The sequence below is a fragment of the Amaranthus tricolor genome, chromosome 9 (assembly GCF_026212465.1).
Source record: "Amaranthus tricolor cultivar Red isolate AtriRed21 chromosome 9, ASM2621246v1, whole genome shotgun sequence".
Taxonomy (NCBI): domain Eukaryota; kingdom Viridiplantae; phylum Streptophyta; class Magnoliopsida; order Caryophyllales; family Amaranthaceae; genus Amaranthus; species Amaranthus tricolor.
The window spans coordinates 2609511-2620778 of NC_080055.1; positions in this window are offsets into that span (position 1 = coordinate 2609511).

Here is an 11268-nt window from a genome sequence, read left to right on the forward strand (position 1 = left end):
ATATTAGCATAAGCATTCACAACAACATTTGTCTCAACAATTTCCAATTCAAAAGAACTTTGATAAAACTGCTTTACACAAAAAGTAGTCTGGCCAGACCCTTTAAAGGACTGCTACTACTCACCAAAAAGAATGATTCAAGAAACTAAGTCTGGTACTCCGCGATCACTAGAAGGGCTCCTCGATAATGTTGTCTCCTGAAGCATAACAAATATAACATCACAACAAAGCATACGATACTACAAGTAGGTTCATATAGCTCATTGCATCTCCTCTTAAGACTGCATCTTCGTTCCATCTTCTATTCTAATATTTCTAATTTCAAAGATTGCCCAAGTTATAACTCTAACCCCCAAAAAACATAAGAAATTATATAACCTTAATTAAAAATAGCTTATATTCTTGTAAAGATCGTACTTCTCTACAATCCCCTTTACATTTCCAATTTAAACACTTCTATGTTCATCTAGATTCAAAACCAAGAAACTAAACAAGATTAACAAACCATCCAAAAGAAGGACTCAGCTAGTTTATCCATACAGCTAATAGTTTCCACATGAACCCTATATACTTTCAAGAACAACCAATCAATCAACATTAAGAATGAGCACAGCATTTCACCCAGCTACAGACGGACAGACAGAACGGACTATACAGACACTTGAGGATATGCTACAAGCTTGTGTCTTAGATTTTGGTGGTTCATGGGACGATAAGTTGGATATGATAGAGTTCTCGTACAATAACAGTTATCATTCGAGTATCGGGATGTCACCATTTGAGGCACTTTATGGTTGTAGTTGTCGTAGTCCCGTATGTTGGGATGATAGTTCGGATACGGTAGCTGTGGGACCGCCTTTGATTCAGGAGATGATCGAGCAAGTTCAGTTGATATGCAAGAGGATGAAAGCAGCTCAGGATAGGCAAAAAAGTTATGCAGATCAACGACGTCGAACTCTTGAATTTCAAGTTGGAGATAAAGTCTTTCTTCGAGTTTCACCAACTAGAGGTGTGATGAGGTTTGGAAAGAAGGGTAAGCTCAGTCCAAGATTCATTGGACCTTACGAGATCCTTGAGCGCATAGGCGAGGTAGCATATCGACTTGCGTTACTTGCGTCTATTGATCGAGTGCATGATGTATTTCACGTATCCCAGCTGAGACAGTACATCAGGGATGATTCACACGTTCTTCAGCCCGAACAGTTGACCTTGGATGACACCTTACCGTATGAGGAGACTCCCGTTCATATCCTAGTTAGGAAGACACGTGATACATGTCGGGGTAGTGTAGCGCTTGTGAAGGTCGCACTTAGGATTTTTCCCTTCGAGCTTTTCCCTGGCACTTAGTATTTTTGCAAATACTCTTTATTAAGTTTCCCCTTAGAATTCTAGATACCTGTTTTAGAAGAAGGTCGCACTTATCTTCTAACAACTTCTCTCGTAGCTACAATGCTATCAACTGAAAACTCTAATCCTAGTAAACTTAATATATTTCCCTTCCACTTTTCTTTCATATAATAAATTCAATTTTACAATTGCGAATACAAGAAATTACTCAAATAATTAATTACAAGACAACCTTAAAAGGTAAACTTGAATGTATAGTGTTGTAGTAATTTTTGAATGAGGATTCGTTGAGACTTTAAAAGGCTTTAGCAATGTGTATATGAGTCTCTTTGTGCCTAAGATTGTGTCCTTTGAATTCACAACCTTGCATACAATCAGCCCCTTCACTTGGAGACAGATTGCATGACTCTTCAACATACTCACGATCACCAAAACCACCCAAGAAACCAATTCTTGGTTCTCAGGCCAACCTGTGGGTTTTCCTCTTCCGGCTTCACTCACCATTTAGGATGTTCCCATGCCCTTCCCCTTGAGTTTCACTCACTAGGCCAAAAGGTTACACACTAGATTGTTCCACAATCTAGTATTCAGGAGCGTTCCACGCTCTCTTTGTTTGGGTTGATTGAATGAACAAACACAAACATACAAGGATGAAGTAAAAAGAGAAACTCAGCAAATGCACTTGAATTGAATGAATGAAAAATGAAATCAAATTAATCAAAGTTGAATCATGCCAATACACGAGACCTAGGATTCTATATATATCTTTCTATACAATTAACGGCTAGTTTACGACACGTAACTAGCACAAGTCATTTAAAACAGAAAAACAAAAATCAACCTAAGTCTTCAGCAGGCTTGTTCGTATCAAGTGGCTGACTGGGGCACCTTGGACTGCGTTTTCAGGGCTCTGTAAGTATGACCAGGAGGGTCCTGGGCCCTTGATGGCTAGGCCCATGTGCAAAGATGCCATTTCTGGGTTGACTCGTCTCAGAGCACGTGTGATCAGACCTCAGGCACAGGTGCAAGGTAGCTTGGTCGCAAGGATGCTGCTGGTCAGTGACTTTGTTATTTTAAAGGCTGCCTGAGCATTCTGTTGGGCCTTGAGGTTCCTTTTGGATTGGAGTGGCTGGGTAATTGTTTGTATCCTTGTTCCTCTCACACTCTTGCATTGAATGCTTCATATGAGTTATGTTATGCCTTTGAGTAAGATCAGTAGGGTTAATTTGAAGGTCCTTTGTACTTGGACCATGTTCTGAACAGGGTGAACATGGTTCAACTCCTCCTTCTTAGGGAAGAATTGACCTCAATTCTTGATCTTCCTTATACAATTGCAAGTCCCCAATGTTGAAAGTGTTGGTGACATTTCTGCAGGTAGGTCCACCTGGTAGGCATTTTCTCCAAATTTTACAATGATTGGAAAGGGGCCTACTGCTCTTGGCATCAGCTTATTCTTCCGCAGCTGTGGGAACCTCTCTTTCCTTAGGTGCACCCATACTAGATCTCCAACCTTCAGTGGTTCTCTGCCCTTGTTCTTCTTATCAGCTCTCTACTTGTATCCTTCATTAGCCTTGCTGATGTTCTCCTTAATCACTTTGTGCAGCTTCATCAAACTCTCAGCTTTCTCAACTGCATCCTTTTGCTTCCTGTCATGAAAATTAGCATGTATCAAGTTTAGTGGCAGTAGGAGGTTCTCCCCATATACACATTGGAAAGGTGAGTGTTTTGTGGCATACCTAGGACTTCTATTGTAAGCAAACTCTGCTTGACACAACTTAAGATCCCAATCCCTAAGGTGCTTCCTTGATAATGTCCTCAAGATGGATCCTAAAGTCTTGTTGGTAACCTCAGTTTGACCATCTGTTTGTGGATGATGGGCTGTGCTGAACAACAAGGTAGTGCCTAGTAGTCTCCATAGGGTTCTCGAAAAATGACTGAGAAACTTGCTATCTCTGTCTGACACAATGGTTTTTGGTACCCCATGCAATCTCAATCTCTGCAAAGTACAGTCTAGCTATGTGCCTAGCATCATCAACCTTAGTGCAAGTAATGAAATGGGCCATCTTGGAAAACCTATCAACTACTACCATGATAGAGTCTTTCCCCCTTTGTATCCTAGGTAAGGCCATTACAAAATCCATACTTAAGTGCTCCTAAGGTTTACCAGCCAATGGTATATTTTCACCTTTATGAAAAGTAATTTTAGCGTTTATGCATGCTTCACATCTCAAAATGTATTTTCCTACAGTTCTAAGCATTTTTGGCCAATAAAAGTGTTCTCCTAACATGTCTAGGGTCTTTTGAATGCCAAAGTGTCCACCCAAACTACCCTCATGCACTTCTTTCACTAACAGCTGTCTCAAAGAGGTCTTTGGTATGCACAGTCTATTACACTTAAACAAGAAACCCTGTTGTATGTGAAATGTTTTCTGAGGCTCCTTTAAACAAGCAATATACAAATCATGAAAGTCCGGATCACCATCATATTGTTCTTTGATCATCTCAAAGCCAATCATCCTGGTCTCAAGTATAGCTAACAGGTTATGTCTCTTACTTAGTGCATCAACTATCACATTGGTCTTTCCTGTTTTATACTTAGCTGAAAAATTAAATGTTTGTAAGAACTCAACCCATCTAGCATGCCTAGGGCTAAGTTTGTTTTGTCATGGATGTTCTTTACGGACTCATGATCAGTATATAATATGAATGGTTGCATCTTCAGATAATGTGACCAGTTCTCTAAGGCCCTGATCATAGCATAAAATTCCTTGTCATAGGTAGAGTAGTTAAGCCTAGATTTGTTTAGTTTTCACTAAAGAATGCTACTGGTCTCCCTTCCTGTATTAAGACAACACCTATTCCAGTCCCACATGCATCACATTCAAACTCAAAGGGCTTAGAAAAGTCATGCAGCTTCATAATAGGGGCCCTGCACATGATGTCTTTGATTAATTCAAAGGCTTTCTGGGCTTCTAAGGTCCAGCTAAAGGTGCCTTTCTTTGTACACTCAGTGATGGGGGCCATGAGAGCACTAAAATTCTTGATAAACCTCCTATAAAAGGATGCAAGACCATGGAAGGATTTAACCTGTGTAACAGAGGTGGGTGTAGGCCAACTTTTAATAGCTTCTACCTTAGATGGATCTACTTTCACTCCATCCTTTCCTATGATAAACCTAAGGAATCCTACCTCTTGCTTAACGAAGCCACATTTCTCCAATTTTCCATACAGCTTCTGTTTCCTCAACACCTCAAACAATTGCTTAAGATGGTCTAAGTGTTCTATTAATGCTCTGTTGTATATCAAAATATCATCAAGGTAAACCACTATGAATTTGCCTAGGAAAGGTCTTAGCACCTCATTCATCAACCTCATAAAGGTGCTAGGTGCTCCTGTCAACCTAAATGGCATGACTAACCACTCATATAAACCATATTTAGTCTTAAAGGCAGTCTTCCACTCATCCCCCTCCTTCATTCTGATTTGATGGTAACCACTTCTTAAGTCTACTTTACTAAACCAGTGTACACTAGATAGTTCATCAAGCATATCATCAATTCTTGGAATAGGAAATCTATATTTGATGGTGATATAGTTGACACTCCTACTATCTACACACATTCTCTAGGTTCCATCCTTTTTAAGCATAAGGAGAGTAGGTATAGCACAAGGGCTAAGGCTTTCCCTCACATACCCTCTTTGTTATAGCTTTTCAACCTGCCTCTGTAACTCCTTGGTTTCAGAGGGGTTGGTTTTGTATGCTGGTTTATTAGGTAGGGCTGCTCCAGGTATGAGGTCTATTTGGTGTTCTATCCCTCTAATAGGTGGCAAACCCTTAGGCAAATCATCAGAGAATACATCTATATACTGCTGTAACAGGGGCTTAACCTTAGATCAGTCACTAAGTCTAGGCAAACACAATTAGACTCACTTCCTCCATCAATTATTAAGTCACACACTTTGTCTCCAATCCTGCACTTAGTCTGAAATATATTTTCCCTTTGATTGCTCTCTTTCTCTTTAGATGCTGTGTGCAAACTCCTTCTTATGATTAGGTTGTAATAGTCATCCTTAGGCATAACTCTCTCTCTTTCTTCCTCTGACTCTTCCTCATCAGTGCTATGCTTATATCTAACCATTTCCCCTGAATCACTCATTCTATATGACCCATCAGGTTCATTTTCAGCCACAGGAGGCCAATCTTCCTCCACTCTGCCATTCCTAGCTACTAGCATCTCCTTGGGCTTGGTATCTGCCCTAATTCTTCCATTCTTGGGCAGTAAATGCTCTAGCATTAGGGTAAGAATCCTTGTAATGTCCATGTCCATGACATTTAAAACAAATAATTTTCCTCATGGGCACTACTGCTTTACTAGTTGCATTAGGAGGCTGTTCTGTTCTCCTCTGTATCCTGGGTGAACTAGGGTGGTTACTCTTGGGGTTGAAGTTCCTAGGGGACTTAGGGTGATTGTTCTCAAACATTTTCTTCTTGCTGTAAGCTTGCTCAACAGTTTGGGCCATGTTAAAGGCTAGCTACAGGTCAAGGTTAAGTATAACCATATGTTTTTCCCTAATGTTTTCCCTCAAACCAGCCATGAACTTAGCTAACTTCAGGTCCTCAGTATCATTTATTTCACAAAGCACAGTTAGCTTCTCCCATTCTTTTATATACTCGCTCATACTCCTTCCCCCTTAATGTAAGGTACTCCACTTAATGTATAACTGGTGACTGTAGTTGGTAGGTACATACTTTCTCCTTAAGTGCTTCTTAAGTTTATCCCAAGTCTCAATCCTTAGTCTGTCCTCCCTTCTCCTTTGCCTTTGTAAGCCCTGTAACCATATAGCAGCTAACTTTGTGAGCTTAATCTTAGCTAGCTTGTATTGCCTCTCAGGTGTGGTGTTCTTATACTCAAAGTATCTATCTAGACTTGCCTCTCATTCTATGTAATCCTCAGGCTTGCTAGACTGACCATCAAAGTCCTGTATATCAATCCTCACTGTTCTATCCTCATGATCATCATGGTGGTGGACATGAGGTCTTTCCTGGTTGCCTATCCCAGCTTGGGTCAAGAGTTGGGTCATTCTATATAGAGTCTCTTCAACTGCTTCCATCCTAGCATCCACGGTTCTAAGTCTCAACAGCTAGATACCAGCACACAAGCACACACACACACAAAGCAATGCACAACAGGCTCTAAGTCTCAACAGCTATGTACCAGCACACAAAGCAAGAGGTATCATAATAGATTCTGTGATAGAGATCAATCAATGCACAATAGCCAACACAATCAACAAATGTTCAAATCCAAGATTAAACACAGAGATTATAGTATAAGAAAGGATTAAAGATGTACAAATGAATAACAAGATGTAATGATTCAAGATTTTCAGACAATAGCCAATCAATGTAATCCCAGAAATTGCAAGAACACGAACTTCTTTTCTGAATTTAAAATCGTTTGATGTTTTATTAACAATGCAAATGTATGAAAACATAATTGTATGACGCAAAAAAAAATGTAAACAACAACAAAACAAACCAATGTAATCCAATTTATTCAGAAATTCAAAAATCAGAAAACCAAAAAACGTCAGAATACGTTTTTCCAGATTTTATTAAACTTTCGTCTATTTCAATTAGAAATTGAATTGAATGTTAAAAACTACAACAATGACTAATTAGATATCACCTTTATTCAGATTAACAATTGCATGTAATCTGAATGCGAAGTTTAGAACGATTTTACCAATTTTTCATGTGCGCTGAGAACTCAGTCTTCTCTGATACTCCTATGCGATTTTTCCTTCGTTTTCTTTAACAATGGTGTCTTGTGCCCTCTCGTCACTTACGCTCTGATACCAATTTCAACCAAGATTGTGTCCTTCGGATTCACAACCTTGCATACAATCAGCCCTTTCACTTGGAGACAGATTGCTTGACTCTTCAACACACTCACGATCACCAAAACCACCCAAGAAACCAATTCTTGTTTCTCAGGCCAACCTGTGGGTTTCCCTCTTCCAACTTCACTCACGACTCAGGATGTTCGCACGCCCTTCCCCTTGAGTTTCACTCACTAGGCAGAAAGGTTACACACTAGATTGTTCCAAAATCTAGTATTTAGAAGCGTTCCATGCTCTCTTTGTTTGGGTTGATTGAATGAACAAACACAAACACACAAGGATGAAGGAAGAAGAGAAACTCAACAAATGCACTTGAATTGAATGAATGAAAAATGAAATCTGATTAATCAAAGTTGAATCATGGCAATACACGAGGCCTAGGGGTCTATATATAGCTTTCTATGCAATTAACGGCTAGTTTACAACACATGATAAGCACAAGTCATTTAAAACAGAAAAACGGAAATCAGCCTAAGTCTTCAGGAGGCTTATTCGTATCAAGTGGCTGACTGGGGCACCTTGGGTTGGGTCTTCAAGGCTCTGTAAGTATTACCAGGAGGGTCCTGGGCCCTTGATGGCTAGGCCCATGCAAAGATGCCATTTTTGGGTTGACTCGTCTCAGAACACGTGTGATCAGACCTGAGGCATAGGTGCAAGGTAGCCTGGTCGCAAGGAAGTTGCTGGTCAGTGACTTTGTTATTCTGAAGGCTGCCTGAGGATTCTGTTGGGCCTTGAGGTTACTTCTAGATTAGAGTGGTTGGGTCATTGCTTGAATCCTTGTTCCTCTTACACTCTTGCATTGAATGCTTCATATGAGTTATGCTATGCCTTTGAGTAAGCACAGTAGGGTTAATTTGAGGGTCCTCTGAACTTGGACCATGTTCTGAAGAGGGTGAACATGGTTCACTTTGTTTCTTGTGTTTCTTTGTGTCTTTTTTTTTCTTCAACACTTCAGCATATATACTAGTTGAAGCTTCGAATCCATAACAGTAACTTGCCTCAATTGACTTTGTCAAGGTTATGTCAAGGTCTTCAAGTTTCTACCATTTGTTTATTTCCAAAGTGTTTGTTCCTACAATAAAACTGTTTAGTATAGCTGATTTATAATTACTTACTTAGATTATTTCATTCAATTTTAGACATGTAAAATTACAAAATATATAAAGCAACCTTTTTAGGAATTAAATCAATTAGAATCTTATTATACATTTGAGAGCAAATCAATATCAATATGATTCTTACCGAAATCAATTTAGGATATACACTAAACATATCACTCGGATTTTATGTAAGTCTAATCTTTTAATATGACATATTTTTTATTAGAATCAATTTAGCATTTAGTCATATATTTCGAAATCTACTAAATAAGGATAGAAATCATACCTTCAAAGATTGTGTAGTAGCCATTGTATAGAACTGGTATTAGGCAATAAAAATATGTTTGTCAAATATTAGAAAACGACTATAAAATAATCGCATGCATTTATCAATAATAAAAGACTAATATTGTCTTCCATCATAGCATTTGACGATGGATCGATGAAAGGGGTCAAGTAAACAGTGTAGTTTGTGGGACAACTAACCTCCTCTCGTTATCTTGAGAGTCATGATTAGCCATTGTTTGATCTCCCTTTACCTAGCTCATCTTTTGTGAAATAGACCTTCCTAGGACAGAACTAATCTATCCCCGATTGTCTTTCTTTGGTTTACATTAATTCTAGTTTTTCTTTATTGTTTTGGCAATCAAAATAAATATTTTAACTCCAAAAAACCTTTTACAACCTAAACTATAAAAAGGGAAAAAAAAAACCCTTAAACACGAAAGGGAGGCACCAACCAAACAACCTGCAAACAAAAAAGGTCAGACATTGCCAACCTCACCCTGAGGTCTCCCTTAACCATTCCATTAGCTATTGTCAGCTCAACTGTGCTCTGGTCAAACACAAGAGCCAAAACAGTTTTGCTCTTTATGACTGCCTCCACAGCAGTCTGTTGTTTGGGGCCTGTCTACTCTCATCATATATGTTCTAAAACCTGGCATTTTTGACAAAAATGAGGCACCCACTCAATGAAGAACGCCAGATCATGAACGTGACCCTGCTCATCTTCTACCAGAATAGCCTTAAGTAAAGGCTTGGAAACATCCAACTCAATTAACACCCGAGCATCGCTCACCCTGCATTGATTAGTAGTTCATTCATCCGCAGCAATAGGCAACACACTAAGCTATCTATTCCACTTAAGGATTTAGCACCCTAAACTTTAGTAAGGGGGTTTAAGAAACTGACCCAGACAAGCACGACACGTTGGATTTTACGTATAAAATCAAAGTGTTCATCCCATTTCCTAATCAGCATAGGTCTTTTTCCAATCATCACATACCCGCCCTTAATAATCAAATTAATATCAGCTTCAGAACCACCCCTAACCAAAAAATATCCATTCTCATGGAAAATAACCAAAATGTTTTATAGCATTGGCCATTTAGCCTTAATGAATGACGTGAAAATTGCTAGACTAGGTTTATACCCAACAACAAACATAGCACATGAGTCTTTCCATTTCTTATTCAAATAAGTAACCTTATCCTCATCCACAATCGCACACATAATGCCATTCGTAATAGAAGGAGCGATGAAATTAAGAGCCATAACATCTGAAATCAAGGGGTTTCAAGCATTCGACTATCCAGCAGGATTGGGCGCAATAAATGCTTCCAATGTGTGTTATTGTTGTGTGGCTCCATTTGAGACCAAACCTGGTGTTGAAGTAGTAGACGCAAGATCCTCAAACAGAGCCAAACGCCTATCCTGGCCGATTTCCCTATCCATCGAATCCAAGATGGTTATAAGTGTTATGATCTCTGCTCGCACCTCCGCTATTTCAATGAGGCTGTTGGTCTTTGGTCCTCATTGACACCAAGGGATGAGCTACTTCTTAGACTACAAATAAGACCAACCACGTTCTTGCTCTTATTCGGTGAGATAGGTGGGTTTTTTTAAGGCCTACCCATGCGAGGAGTAGCAAGCCACACAACACTACCTAAGGATCACCGCAGTAACCTCCACAAGAACAGGCGCTAAAATACGCACACGACTAACTGCTCAAAGAAAATATGTCCCTATGCAAAGCTATTGGTTGAAAAATAAAATAGCCCTATCAAAAGCGCAACCAAAGCTTCAAGTAAACCAAAAAACTCCAGCAACTAGGAATAACTCGAAAACCGTGAGCATCCATGTAACACCCAAATTTCTTTTCGTTCTTTACGATTTTGGTTTCGTTTACAAACTCCTAAAGGACGGAAGGAAATCTGAGTTTTAGAATTAGGTTCAATTTAAAAATTTAGGGTTCAAAAATGCGAAGAAACGCTTGCATCAAGAATCAATTTTGCAAAGGAATCGTTGCATCAAGAAAAAAATTGCTTGAAAAAGAACACCTAGAACCCCTAGCATTTACCAGAATTCTACCAACATCTAATCAATTTCCCCCAAAAAGTAGTTGCATCAAGAACAAGTCGCCTGAAAAAATCTCCCTTTAATCCTTGAGTTTACAGAAGATCCTCCTACCAGCAACTATACAAATTGCCCAAGTGCAGCCCAGCAGCAGCGACGGTCACACTAGCCATAGCCAGAAGCTTGAAGCAGCCTAGCAACCCTACCCGCAGGATGTACACTACTCAGCAAAATGACCCCTTACACGTAAGGGTTTAGAGCCCCTCTCACTAGCTTGCTCTCTCTAAAATTTAGGAGCTAATACATGATGTATAAAAGTGACATATGTCGTGTTTTTTTATTGTTTTAGTAGAATGTATAATGATTTATAGTTAACTATTTTATATTCTAACTATTTTTGTATCGTAAATAAGGTATAATTAACAGTTTAGTCAATTAATTTACTAAAATCAAATTCACCCAAAATATTTTATTTTCTTAAAAAAGTGTATTTAAAAAATTTAAGCTTTTACAATAGACTTTCTTCTTACAATTATTATTCATTAAGAAATAAAGATTAATT